This window comes from Rutilus rutilus (assembly GCF_951802725.1).
Source record: "Rutilus rutilus genome assembly, chromosome: 4".
Classification (NCBI taxonomy): Eukaryota; Metazoa; Chordata; class Actinopteri; order Cypriniformes; family Leuciscidae; genus Rutilus; species Rutilus rutilus.
In genome coordinates this window covers 45,386,271-45,401,029 of record NC_140212.1, presented here as the reverse complement: position 1 = coordinate 45,401,029, position 14,759 = coordinate 45,386,271, and the positions used below count along the sequence as shown (strand labels likewise).

The 14,759-nt window shown below is 40.7% G+C and overlaps 1 protein-coding gene across 2 annotated transcripts in view; it reads left to right on the top strand.

Annotated features, from left to right (window-relative positions):
* Positions 1 to 14,759, top strand: part of LOC311289543 (protein NLRC3-like) — a 74,590-nt gene that overhangs the window by 46,550 nt on the left and 13,281 nt on the right. The window lies entirely within an intron of this gene.

Genomic DNA, 14,759 nt, shown 5'->3' with positions numbered 1-14,759 from the left:
CAGTCTAGATGCACAGACAGTTCGAGATTGAAAAAGCAAGTGATTTGCCAGCTTAAAATATAACAAACAACAGGATATTAATCACAAACCATTTCCATGAGTTTCCTACAAAATTAATTTTTATTCACTTAATCCCGCTCTCCCATAAAAACGCACACACAGAGTACAGACACACACACTCATACAAGTGCAGCGAAAAGAGGAGGCGTGTTCTGGCGCAAACGTTCCCTGGTGCTATTTTGCAGGTTTAGAAAACAATTCCACCACTGACCAGGAAAAACCTAGTCTAAAGTCAGTGACGCGTTGCTGATGTTATTCATTTGCTTTTTTAAGGGCGCATGCTTGGCCATAATCAATGTAGCCTGTGCACAACGCGGATGCACTTTGCTTTTCTCATCTACACACAGACGCAGCAGTTCTCATTTTTAGAAAACCAAACATTATTACAAGGAACATTATTATTTAACACACGAGGGAAATCATTGTTGTGTCCATGAAAATGTGAACAAATAGGCATAAATCTACACATTTACCCAATTTTTTTTACGCCTGTTTAACCAAAGCTAATTTGGATAGGTTTCTCCCATCCCCATACAATGTCACTTCTCTGTGTTTTACGGCCCTGACGAGAACGTCGGTCTCCTCGGCTGTGAACCGCTGCTGGCGCGTGACGGGCAAATTCGCCGTTATAATAGCCATCCGCCATGGAACAAGCGTGCCTCCTCTTAAAGGGAATGTGAGATGTCGCTCTGATTGGTTTATTTCACATTACACCCAAACCACACCTATGAATAATGAAGCTACTTCAGACCAACCCATTTTAGATTTGCGTCGGGCGCAAGAGTCATTTATCCCGCCGGTATAATAGCAACAGCGCCCAAGACCCACCCACAAAGTTACTTGCGTTTCGCGCTTGATACTTGCGTTTCAGATAGTTAAAATAGGGCCCTATAAGTGTAATAGTTAAACAATACAATAAGTGCAATATAAACAAAAGGATAAAAAAAAGATATAGGTTATACTCGTCTGCGTTTTCAAGTGCGAGATCAATGGTATAAATATAATTTAACAAAGGTTTCCATGTTTTATTAAAGTTTTTTTTTTCAGCTTTAAACAAAGATAATTTATTTTATCCATCTATAATATGAAGGAGGGCATGCATGTTAACACTTAAAGAGAATGAGCCTCCAGGCCAATAGTGTTGTGAAATAGTGTAGTCTGGCATTGGTGTAGTGTATTCTATGAAGAATCTTGCTTTGCATCAAACTGTGCTGGGCGCGTATAGAGGAAGAATGTACTAAATCTATTTTATAATCCCACTCTATTTCAAGTATAGTGAACCCCAGCTCTTGTTCCCAAGTATTTTTGAGTCAAACAGAGGGGTCAAGATTTAATCAATCTATTAATTCATTAATTACAGAGATTAGCCCTTTTCTGTCTAACTAAGATAAAGAAGGGTGTCCATGTTATAATCAGAAGGAAAATTAGAAAACCGGGGACATTGATTTTGTACTAAAACGTCTGATCTAAAAGAAGCTAAAAAGATACGTTTTAGGAAGATCAAACTTTTCTGACAATTCTGAAAAGGCTAAAAATAATCCTTTATCATAAAGGTCCTTGATGATACTGAGACCCCTAGAATTAACGAAAAAGGAAGAGAGGACTAGTTCTCTATACTGCCTTATAAACATCAATTAAAGAATCAAAAAAAAAAAAATTCTAAAGATATCTGTGTGATTTTATTGATGAATACGCCTAGATATCTGAATCCTTCCTGAGCCCACTTAAAGGGGAAATTATGTTGGGAAAGTGTCTCAGTTGCTAAATTGATAGGGAACAATTAGCTCTTTTGAAGATACAATTTGTAACCAGATGTGGCGGGGTAGTGGAAGGACAAAAGTTACACTTATGGACAAAAGAGCAAAATAAAGAGCAGACTACGCCAAATTTCATAAGACAGACAGGTTCGCTACCACAGAGGACAAGAGACGTGGATCTGAATACAAAATACTTTTATTTTCACAACAATTATTATTTTAAATATATAAAAACTGTTGACTCAGGGGACAAGAGTTTACACCACTTCGGTATGCAGCAGACCAAAAATAAAGAAAACAAACAAACAAACAAAAAAAGACTTTCAGGCTGAGGCTTTACCAGTAATGCAGCGAGCTGGGCAGTGAGTATCCTAAGACCACACCACTCACCAAATTCTACTCCACACAAACACTCTCACTCTCACACTCGCTAAGTGAAGGAAACGCCACCACCAAAAGGGCAAGGACAGCTAGCTTCCCTACACCGGGGCCTTCAGCTCCTGAAAGAAACAAAAAAAAATATATATTTCTCAATTAGCCGCAGACACATGCATCAAGTTATAGTAGAACAAGTTCAAACTATAAAAGAGGTCAACACTTGACAAATTACTGGCCACAGAAGCTAAACAGGCTGGTGTGACCCAAGGAGTTTACATCAAATTGCCATTGAAGCCTAGACTCAACCATTGGAGCAGCCAACTGCTATAAACAAAAACAGAACAAAACACAACAAAATAAAGTCAAACAATACAAAATGAAAACAATTAATTGGACAAACAGATTAAATCACAGAAAACAAATCCAAAAGAATTGAATGAAAACAGAAACTTATTGCTGGGCTTCCACTAAATACTCAAATCAAAACGTTTAGACAAAAGAGATTTGCTATTCTCAGGTACAGAATGTAACTCACTTTTCCACAGTCCCTAGGAAAAGCAGTGACCAAAGAGAGCTAAAATAAACGAACAAACTGCTGGTGGCGTTATAACAAAAGGTGGGGCTAAATTACACCATTAATGGTACATCTCACATTGAATGCCGGCTCTGAGATTAGCCACTCATCACTTAGGCCACCAGCATTAGCATAAAGCAATCAAGATTCAAGATTCAAATAGCTTTATTGGCATGGTGAAAGAAATCTTTACATTGCCAAAGCATTCATAACACTATACAATAAAAATAAATAAATAAATAAATAATAATAAAAAGAAAATAGAAATTACATGAAAATAAACATAGCAGTAAAAATGTCTAATCTTCTAATATTTATACAATTGGTAGCTCTGTCCTGCTGGAGGCTCTTTTGTCGTGACAGGACCTCACGTACCGGGCAGCCAGGGTTGAGCTCGCTGGGCTTACTCCAAGCAGGAGTGGGAGTTTGTCCATATTTGATTTCTGATGGAAGTCTTTCTGGTGGGTTGTGAAAAGGGGATAGAAATCTACAAATACTAAATAAACAAAAGAAAAACAAATCAGAGGGGACGTGTCAAAACAATACTGAAACGGTCACATCGTAGTATAAATGGCAGCAGAACAAACAGTGCAGTCTAACAACATTGTCTAGGGAGCATTTGCCCCGCAGTCCACAGAGACGAACCGCTCACGCGTGGATTGACCCACTAAAAATAGACAAAATATTAATGAATGAATTTAAAGACACACATTTCATAATGCTAAAGTGGTTAGATATACATACCCAATAGTAGATCGCTAGACCCACAGAATATTCAGTTACTCACAGCCTCATTCATAATAGGCAAACCGCAAATGTACAGGTGTTCCATCTGATCAAACACATGAGCTGCACTATGATGGAAGCATAGGTTACCGGGGATCACACCAGAACAAACATTAGTCCGTTGGAATAAACATACCTGTGATAAAGACAGCCTGCACCCAAAAGCAAAGTCGCACCAGGTTTTGATCCAGCAAGATGGCGCCTTTGTTCGGCATGGCTGCTGCTGCGTCACATCTGTGTCGTTTTTATGTGTTTGTTTTCGTCTCTCTTATGGTCACATCAACCCTGCCTTTAAACTACTGTGTCACTGCTACTCGGACATACGATCGTTTCACCCTGATGAACATTGGAGTGTATATGGAAGGACTTTGTAACATCTGGGAAAGTTATAGTCAAACTTTTCCACCCCCGTTGGTGTGTGTACCTAGCCTGGTTCTACCAGACTCTCGTACATTTCATTTGTACAGAGAGTCTGGCCTCTCTCCATTGACAAGCATTAACTTCCTTGTAGGTAGGTTCTCTGTTGAAGTTTAAAACTATTGGATCTGCTCAGAGTCACTCTGAATCTGCCATAACCAATCGCTAACCTTTGGTCATGACGTAACCCTACAACTCAAAGCGCACAACCTCAACGTCATCGTTCTCAGCCACTCCCTCTGTTCGCTGATTGGACCGCCAAAAAAATGGTCGGAGAAAACCAAAGAATACACCACAATCCCAGACATAGTACTGAAGGGAAATAAAATTGAGCGGAAGTACGCAGGAGGGCGGAGCCAGGCTAGTGTATACCCAGCCTATATGAATACCGATTTTTGTTTCGGGGCCGTGGTAACCCCAAGAGGAGACGAAAGAGAAGGAGTTGCAGAGCTGGCGTTCAGGTCGGGATGAGGCTGTCTTCGCGGTGGCTGCTGCCGGTTGTTCCCCGGGATATAGGTGGCGCTCCTTCGCGGGGTCGCCTTCCGCTCGTTCTGCCCGTTGGACGAGATCCCCTTCGGTCATCGTGGGGTGGTGGTGGAGACGCAGTCAGGAAATTGCAGTTTGTGGCCGACATGCCTGACCAGCGATTGACCGCACAGCACCGCTGGAAATCACGTGATTGTACCAGGTGTTTGCGCCCACTACAACTTGACATTAAGGAGGCCGGCCTGCCATCATCGCTCCGTTTAGCGCTGCTAAATGCTCGTTCCATCACTAATAAGGCGCATGTCATCAACGATCTGTTCACCAAGGATAAGATGGATTTGAAGTTTCTCACAGAAACGTGGCAAAAGGATAAGGAAGCTGTACATTTAAATGAGCTCTGCCCTGAAGGCTGCTCTGTGATTGGGACACCTCGAACGGCACGCCGAGGCGGCGGCCTTGCTGTTGTGTATCGTGACAGATTCTTATGCAGATTTATTCACTCTGAAACCTTCTCCTCTTTTGAGTCACAGATGATTAAGGTCGGTTCTGTGAACATGTTTTATTGTGTGTTAATTTACCGCCTTCCTGGTCCTGCAGGCATCTTCCTTACTGACTTTACTGACTTTTTATCCTCTATAATTCAGCTGGAGAAAGTTTTAATTATTGGAGATTTTAATCTTCATATTGATGATATCTCATGTATTGCAGCTACAGATCTCCTATCCATTACTGACTCTTTTAATTTTACGCAACATGTCTCAGGACCTACACATTTAAAGGGGCACACCCTGGACCTTGTTTTCTCATTAGGTCTAGAGTTAGTAAATGTGTGTGTGGAGGATGTACATATGAGTGACCATAGTTGTGTTTTCTTTAACCCTCTGGGGTCTGAGGTGTTTTTGGGGTCCTTGAGATGTTCTGACATGCCCTGACATTTGTGCTTTTTTCAGTTGCTTATAAACATATTAATGGCAAAAAAAAATTACACACTATTTAGCACAAACAGGGCTACCATAATATGTGAGCAACAAGAATGTACATGTCTGCATTTTTGAGAGAATAATGTTTATGCGTGGTTATTGAAAAAACTAAAAACTAAAGTTTCTGAAATAAGGCCATAAAACACATACTAAATATGTGCCAATAAGACTTTTGTCTAATAGATGTCATTGCCTAGTGTTTTTTCTTCAAAATGATGTGAAAATCACCCTGCCTAATCATTCACATAACACAATACATTGATTTGAATTTTGCAAAGCACTTTCTGTTTGGAAAGGCCATATGCGGAGTGGGCGTCACAGATAATGCATATGCAGTGGTTCACACCTCAGGAGACAATGGGGCCCGCATACTTAATTAGCCATTCATTCAGGTGAGTCACTGAGCCACAAGAATGCAAGAGCAACAGTTGGAAGCATCTCAATTCTTTTTTATTTTTCCACATATTGTGCTTGCAATTTGGCCTATAATAGCCAAGGAAAACATGTCTAGTAATTGTGCAGTTAATTCTCATACTGTATTTTCAGTTTTGGAATATTTATCCTCTCCCCAAATTTGTCACTAATAAAACACAATAAAAATTATTTAAAGAAAAGGCTTATATTTACCTTTTAATAGTTTGTTTACATCTACCTTGTAAATATATTTTTTTATTAAAAAGGTTACAATTACAACAACAATTCAAGTGTAATCTTTCTTTGTAAAAACTAAAGTATACATTTTATCATACATATTTCAAAGTTAAAAAGGTTACAACAACAATAATTACAATTTCAACAATATTTCAAGTGTACTCTTTCTTTGTAAAAAAAAAAAGATTATAGGCCTACATTTTATCTATGTATTCATTACTTTGAATATAGCCAACATTGGAACAGCTAACATCTTAGTTGATGACTTTATTTTTGACAAAAATAGTAGGCTATTTTATATATAGAAATTGCTAAACAAAAGCTTATTTGATGTGGCAGTATATTCTACAGTAAAAACTTTACCCAAATCTAAACAAAATGTTGTCTTTCATATTTCGCCTGACTGTAACGTTGTTTTCATGAAATATTAGTGCATATTGTTAATTTGCTGTTTAATATGTTGCTTATACAAATAGCCTACATTTTATTTAAACATATTTCAGTTGATTTTTACTCATCTCAGTATAGCAATACAGTTTGCTAAAACAACATAATTCATTCACACACGCGATTTAAATTTAACTTCTGGCAAAGATGAAGTTGATGATTGACTCGCGATCTTCGCAGTAGGCTAGTGAACGCACCGGAGAAATGCACATTTATTAGGCTACATAGTTTTTTTTTTTTTGTGTGTGTTGTTGTGATTGCTAGCCTATATTTACTTTAAATCCAGTAAATTTGTTAATGAAAAAATTATTAAAATTAAGATACAATTGATACAAAACGAAATTCGTTTTAAAGAAAGGATTTGTACTTTCTGTTTTGAGGTCTCTGTGAATGTTTGAAAGTCTTTTAGTGCTTAGAGCGCTCGCGTCCATAATGGAGAACTGTCACGTAATATTGTTTTTTTCCTCATAAATGCGAACACGAAAAATAAAAGACAAAAGACTTTAAAGTAAAACTTACTCCGAAATTGTGTCCTCGGCGGAATTCGCTCTTCAATATGCTGCCGTTCGTCGTCTGTTACAATCTTCCTCTGAGGAAACAACCCGGCGCTGTCCAGAATCATCTGAAGGGCGTCTTTATTACCGGAGAAGCGTGCCATACTCAAAACGCGATGAACTATCAGTGAGTCTGATGAAGAAACGGTGTTTTTATGGCATTGATCGGGGGGCGTATGCGATGCATACTAGATCACCTAAACTATTTACATGTGAATCGCGCCGGGGGCGGGGCGGCCGCAGCTCATTTAGAGATAATGAAGGGAGAAGGAAAAACGGTACCTCTCCTTGCTTTCAAGCGGATTACATGAGTTGAAAACATTTGTGTTTTATATAAATTACTTCATTTAAAAGAAGAGATTTCAAGCTTCATAAAGACATAACTCACATGCCTGTGTGAGAAGTATTCGCTGAGTTATGATTCATTTTCGGACGCGTTTCAGAATGGACTACACGGACAGAGAGAAGGCAGAACCTAGCTTCGTGTTTATTTTTCTTTATTTGGCAAAAAGCACCACACTTTGTTTTTATTGTGAGTATACACAAAAATAATACACATTTAACAGAATCGATTGATGTATGAAACTCCTATGGAAAATCAAAGTCAACAGAGTATTTCTGAGTTTCTTTTACACTGATAAAAAAAAGCGAGCTGGTATCGCCGGCGATACCGCCGACCTCAGGGGGTTAACCTGAATCTACCTCGGGACCCCCCACCCCTGAGAATTAAGGCTCAAAGGAGAGTTATTAACCAGGATGTTGCTGAGAAGTTTTCTATTTTGTTTGATCCATGCCGGCTCCAATTGCAGTGCTCTCTCCATCAGATAGTACTGTATTCCTTAACTTCTTTGTTGAGAAGATTAGGGATATAAGAGTTAGTATCTTACCTCCACCTGCTTGTATCAAGGCATGTACTTTGGCTCTTTCCCATCTGTGTTTCTCCTTTAAACTAGTGACATTACATGAGGTCACCACTCTACTAGATAAGAAGAAACCTTCTTCTTGTCACAGTGATGTTCTCCCGACTATGCTGTTTAAGCAGGTTTTTGATAGTATTGGCCCCTGTGTTGTAGAAATGATCAATACTTCTCTTTTAACTGGTGTGGTTCCTAACTTTTTTAAACATGCTATTGTTGAACCTGTTCTTAAAAAGCCCATTTTAGACCCATCGCAACCCATGAATTATAGGCCTATATCTAAACTGGGGTAGCAGAGCAGCTTACTACTTTCTTAGAGATAAATTATATTTTTGACAAATATCTGTCAGGTCTCCGTGAAAAACATTCTACGGAAACTGCACTAATTAAAGTTTCGAGTGATATTTTGATGTCAGCTGATTCTGGGAAGCATACAGTGTTAGTGTTATTGGACCTTACATCTGCCTTTGACACTATTGATCATAATATTTTGATTAATAAACTTCATGATCTAGTAGGGATATCTGGATCAGCTTTAAAATGGATTTCTTCTTACCTTTCCGGTAGAAGTTTTAGTGTTTTTATTAATCAGATCATGTCAGATACTGCAGGTTTGTCGAGTGGTGTACCACAGTGTTCTGTCCTGGGACCAATTCTTTTCCTTCTGTACATGCTACCTCTAGGACAGATAATCAGCCAGTTTACTGATGTTTCTTATCATTTGTATGCAGACGACATTCAGTTGTACTGCTCTATCAAGCCTACTGAGTTATATAAACTGTCTTCTTTAATCAACTGTCTGAGTAGTATTAACCCTCTGGGGTCTGAGGTGTTTTCTGGGCCCTGGAGGTGTTCTGACATGCTCTGACATTTGTGCTTATTTCTGTTACTTGTGACATTTTCATGGCTAAAGTCTGATTACACTGTATTTAGTACAAACTCTGCTACAATAATATGTCAGCAGCATGTATGTAAAAGTTTGTAGTTTTGAGATAATGACATTTATGCGTGGTTTGTGAAAACACACAAAAAAATTCTCACTGAAATAAGGTCATAAAACCCATACTGATTATTTCTTCACAAGACTTTTGAAAATTGTACGACGTAGCTAGAATATTTGCTCCAAAACTATGTGAAAATCATCCTGACTGCTCATTCAGATAAGACAATATATTGATTTAAAATTTGCAAGACATGTTTTGTGTGAGAAAGCTTTATGCGAAGAGGCGTGAACATCATGAATATTTAATTTCTTTCACACCTGAGAAAGACAAAGACCCTCCCTAATGGTCCTATTAGGAGCTATCAGGCCCTATCATTCTGAGCAACCTTGCACAAAGAATGAAGAGATTTAAAAAAGAATGGCTTTTTGATTGTTTGGATTTATTTACAACACAACATAATCCAAATATTTACATTTACATTTAGTCATTTAGCAGACGCTTTTATCCAAAGCGACTTACAAGTTAGGACTAAGTAAAGCGAATCATCATGAAGAGGCAAAAACAACGCAAGAAGTGCTCAAAATACGAAGTTCGGGCATTATTCAGAGTAGCATAAGCCCGATAAGTGAGGGTTTAAAGGGAAAGGGAAGTTTTTTTTTATTTTTATTTTTTTATGCGGTTAAGTGCTCACGGAAGAGATGGGTTTTCAGCTGTTTTTTGAATGTTGTCAGGGATTCTGCATTCCGGATGAGGGTGGGGAGAGCGTTCCACCAGCATGGAACTGTGAATGAGAATGTTCTGGAAAGTGATTTTGTGGCTTTCTGTGATGGAACCACGAGACGTCGCTCTTTGACCGATCGTAGGCTTCTGGTAGGGATGTAGACTCGTAGGAGTGAGTGAAAGTAGGAGGGAGCTGAGCCTGTGAAAGATCTGTAAGCAAGCGTCAATGCCTTGAATTTGATACGAGCAGCGAGAGGTAGCCAGTGCAGAGAGATGAACAGAGGAGTGACGTGGGCCCTCTTGGGCTCGTTGAAGACAAGACGAGCTGCAGCGTTCTGGATCATCTGTAGAGGTTTGGTTGCACATGATGGAAGTCCAGCCAGAAGAGCATTGCAGTAGTCAAGCCTAGAAATGACCAGGGCCTGGACGAGGAGTTGTGTTGCATGCTCAGTAAGGAAGGGCCTGATCTTCCTGATGTTGTGCAGTGCAAACCTGCATGATCGAGCTGGCTATCAAACGTAACTCCAAGATTTCTGACCGACCTTGATGGGGTGATTGATGATGATTTTAGCTGGATAGTGAAGTCGTGTTGTAGAGATGGATTGGCAGGGAGGACGAGAAGCTCAGTCTTTGCCAGGTTGAGCTGCAGGTGATGTTCCTTCATCCATGTTGAGATATCCGCCAGACAGCTTGAGACCCGTGCAGCTACTGTGGGATCATCTGGTTGAAATGAGAGGAAGAGCTGTGTGTCATCAGCATAGCAGTGGTAGGAGAAATCGTGTGCCTGTATGATGTGTCCCAGTGACGTGGTGTAGATGGAGAAGAGGAGGGGACCAAGAACTGAACCCTGAGGAACCCCTGTGGTCAGTTGATGTGCTCTGGATACCTCGCCTCTCCATGCAACCCTCAAGGACCTACCTGTGAGATAGGACTCAAACCAGTGGAGTGAAGTTCCTGTGATGCCCAGTGATGAGAGGCTGGACAAAAGGATCTGATGATTCACAGTGTCGAAGGCAGCAGACAGATCCAGGAGAATGAGGACTGAAGATTTGGAAGCAGCTTTTGCGATCCGTAGGGCTTCTGTGACCGACAGTAATGCAGTCTCAGTTGAATGCCCTTTCTTGAAGCCAGATTGGTTGACATCCAGCTGGTTGTTTAGAGACAAGAAGGATGTTACTTGGTTGAAAACAGCTCTTTCAAGTGTTTTCGCAATGAATGGTAGGAGAGAGATAGGTCTGTAATTCTCTACAAACGATGTGTTTAGTGTTGGTTTTTTAAGCAGTGGAGTAACCCGAGCCTGCTTGAATGCTGTAGGGAAAGTGCCAGTATGGAGGGATGATGTGTGTGAGTGCTGGTAGAAGTGTGGGAGAGATGCTTGTAGAAGGTGTGAGGGGATGGGGTCTAGAGGGCAGGTGGTAGGGTGACTGGAGAGGAGAAGTGTAGATACCTCTTCCTCGGTTAGCGGAGAGAAGGAGGACAGAGGGATATTGGCTGTGGAAGGGGTCGGTCTGGGTTCCTGTGTGTGTGGTGCTGAGAACTGACTGCTGATAGCTGTTGTTTTGTAGGTGAAGAAGTTCGCAAAATCGTCAGCAGTTAAAGAGGAGGTGGGTGGTGGTGGAGGTGGACAGAGGAGAGAGTTGAATGTCTTGAAGAGTGATCGTGTGTTGGAGGAGCTGTTGATCTTGTTGTGGAAGTAGGAAGATTTTGCAGCATGAATATCAACAGAAAAGAAAGAGAGGAGAGATTTATACATACTCAGGTCAGATGTGTCTTTTGATTTGCGCCATTCCTCTACACTGCCCTGAGTTCGGTCCGGTGTTCACGAAGAACCTCAGACAACCAGGGGTTAGAGGGAGTAGCGCGTGCTGGCCTGGAGGAGAGAGGGCAGATATTGTCTAGAGAGGAGGTTAGGGTGGAGCATAAGGTATCCGTTGCGGTATTCACATCCAGAGATGAGAATTGTGAGGGTGGGGGAAGAGAAGATGACACGGCAGAGGAAAGATGGGAGGGAGAAAGTGAGCGCAGGTTTCGCCTGAAAGTGACTGGTGGTGGGGTTGGTGGTGCAGGGGTAGAGAGTTGTAGATTGAAAGTAATGAGGAAATGATCTGAAACATGGAGAGGTCTCACTAAAATGTTGTCTGTGATGCAGTTGTGTGTGTAAACCAGGTCCAGTTGGTTGCCTGATTTGTGAGTACCTGTGGTGATGAGTCGTTTGAGATCAAAAGAGGCTAGGAGAGAGATGAAGTCTGTTGCATGCGGCTTATCGAGATGAATGTTGAAGTCACCGAAGACTAGAATTGGGGTGCCGTCCTCAGGGAAAGAGGACAGCAGCACATCCAGCTCCTCTACGAAGTTACCCAGCTGACCTGGGGGGGCGATAAATTACTACAATATGGATCTTATTGGGAGTTGTAAATGTAATAGCATGATATTCAAATGAGTTGTTGTTGCATAGAGAAGAGAGCGTTGAGTATTTCCAGTTGTTAGAAATGAGAAGCCCTGTACCCCCACCCCTCCCAGACTGGCGAAGGGAGTGAGAGAAAGAGAAATTGCTGGAGAGAGCAGCAGGGGTTGCTGAGTCTTCTGGACGAATCCAGGTCTCAGTCAAGCCCAAGATACTAAGAGTAGAATGAGATGCAAAGGCTGGAATAAAGTCAGCTTTATTGACTGCTGACTGACAATTCCATAGACCCACGGAAAGAGAGAGAGGTGTGTGTGAGGATGAGAGAATGGGACGCAGATTAGCAGTATTGCACTGCCTTTTGCGTGTGATGAAAGGGCGTTGCCGAGAGATAACAGGAATGTATTGAAAGCACATGTTGAGTAAGGTGAAAAATAAGATAAGAAGTGGGAAGGGAAAAGGAGATAGTTAAGTGCCTTTCTGGTGTCCTTGCTCGGTGGAGTCGCGCAGGTAGAGTCGCTGGTCTTTACCCGAGTCGGTCTTCACACGAGAGCTGAACGCTTCCGCTGACGCTTCCGCGACAGCGTGCAAATTACAAAGATATATATATAATGCTTTCACCGCTTGAGTGAGGACAGCTGTTTCGTCCGGCAATCAAATCAATAAAGCGAAAATGGTCGAAATCGAAACTGCTAGGAGCCAATACTTAAGTGCAATTAAATAAATGCAATAATAATTTTCACACGCGGCTGTTTATTAATGTAGCAACGCGTCTAAATAACATACAGAATTATGTGAAGTTAAAAATTAAAACTAAGCAGAGAATCGAAGATAGGCTTACCCTGAGTCAAATACAACACTGAAATAACAGGAGAACTGAGTATTCTGAAAAACCACTTGCGCGCTCTTGCCGTGCGTCCTCTATGCTGACCGCTGGTCCTCATATACACAACAAATGACAAAAAAGCACATTATTTAACACACTGAACTAAAGACAGAGACTTAACCAGTCATACACCTTTGTGCCATTCCTGAAACATAGTACATATATACCTTTCATTTCCAAGGTGTTTGATTTTTCACTTTACCATGTTCATGTACAGAGACTTATGTGAATGGTGAAGTCAGCAGGACTCCTCAGTGGAGCATCTGGTCCCTGAAAAAAAAGAAAAGAAAGATTTTTCAGGTTAAAAATCCCTCAGCAAAGCATCCCTCAGATAAAACAACATATCGGTGCCTTAGGCTCGTCTGTCCAGCCGAGTTTCAGGAGCTTAGGTGTTATTTTTGATTCTGCCATGTCCTTGGAGAAACACTAGAATCAAATTATTAAAAACTGTTTTTTTCAATTAAGGAACATTTCTAAAATAAGAGCCTTGGTGTCAAAGGCCGAATTGGAGATGATCATTCATGCTTTTATTTCATCTCGCTTAGACTATTGTAACAGTCTTTTTATTTGTCTTAATAAGAAAGATTTTTGTCGCCTCCAGACTGTCCAGAATTCAGCTGCTTTTAACCCACACCAGTAAAAGGGCACACATCACACCTGTCTTAGCTTCACTTCATTGGTTACCAGTGCAATTTAGAATGCGCTTTAAAATTTTGGTTCTTACTTTTAGAGCCCTCCAAGGATAGGTGCCCCCTTACATCTCTTTTAGTTGCCCCCCACACACATTTTAAAACTAGAGGGGACCGTTCGTTTCAAGCTGTGGCACCTAGGCTGTGGAACGCATTGCCTCCTTCCATACACTGCTTGGATTCAGTGGAAAATTTTAAAACACAGTTAAAATTAGGCTGTAGGCTGAAAATGAGCTTCCCCTCTTTGAAAGACCAGCAGCCACCACTGATACACACACACACACATCTGCTGCATCACTGCTGCTTCTGCTCTGCTACGCGCTGCCGCGCCGCCTCTGCGTGCGTTGTGAATGCTCTAATCTGTAAACAGGGGCACCGGAAAAAATAAGCGATGCTTACGCTCTGCTAACGCGTGCAGTGTGAAACCGGCGTAACACTCAACAATTGCTTTTCAACTTAGAATTAGAGTTAGAAGTAAGCTATAAATTGTGGGTGAAGGGGTCAGAGAATATTGGGGGTGCAGTTTGGAAAGTTAAATATTAACTTTTCTGCCATCCTGCCATTCTCAGATCTCAGAATATTGTAATTTATTTCAAATTATAAAACGGTTAGTTCCAATCCTTGGTTCTGAATGGTCAATAGCTGTGCTTTATTCACGATAAAACACGGCTATGACCGCTTCACCCAACGGTTCTCTGTATCACTACAACACCTCTAGCAACCACTCTTAGCAACTTAACACATGTGTGATCTCATTGATATTGTTCATTAAAACTATACGCTGATTTCATGCAGCCGCCATTTTGAAATCGAAAGTGAGGCTCCGGTGGGAAGAATCCCGGAAGTAAAGATAAACAACAATGCCTTGGACTACCAACCTGAAGCTGCTGCCACAATTTACACTATTGGATGTTAATATCCAATATAGGATATGTATATAGTTCATTCCTGCTTCTTTTTTAACTTTATGAATTATATAAAAAAAAATTATTCATAAATGAATTTCACTGTATATAGTCTAAAGTATGAAAGAAATGTATGTACAGTTTTAGAATTGACACAACATCATTAAACACAACAATACGCCATCGCATTCACGACTCTCCTGTGAT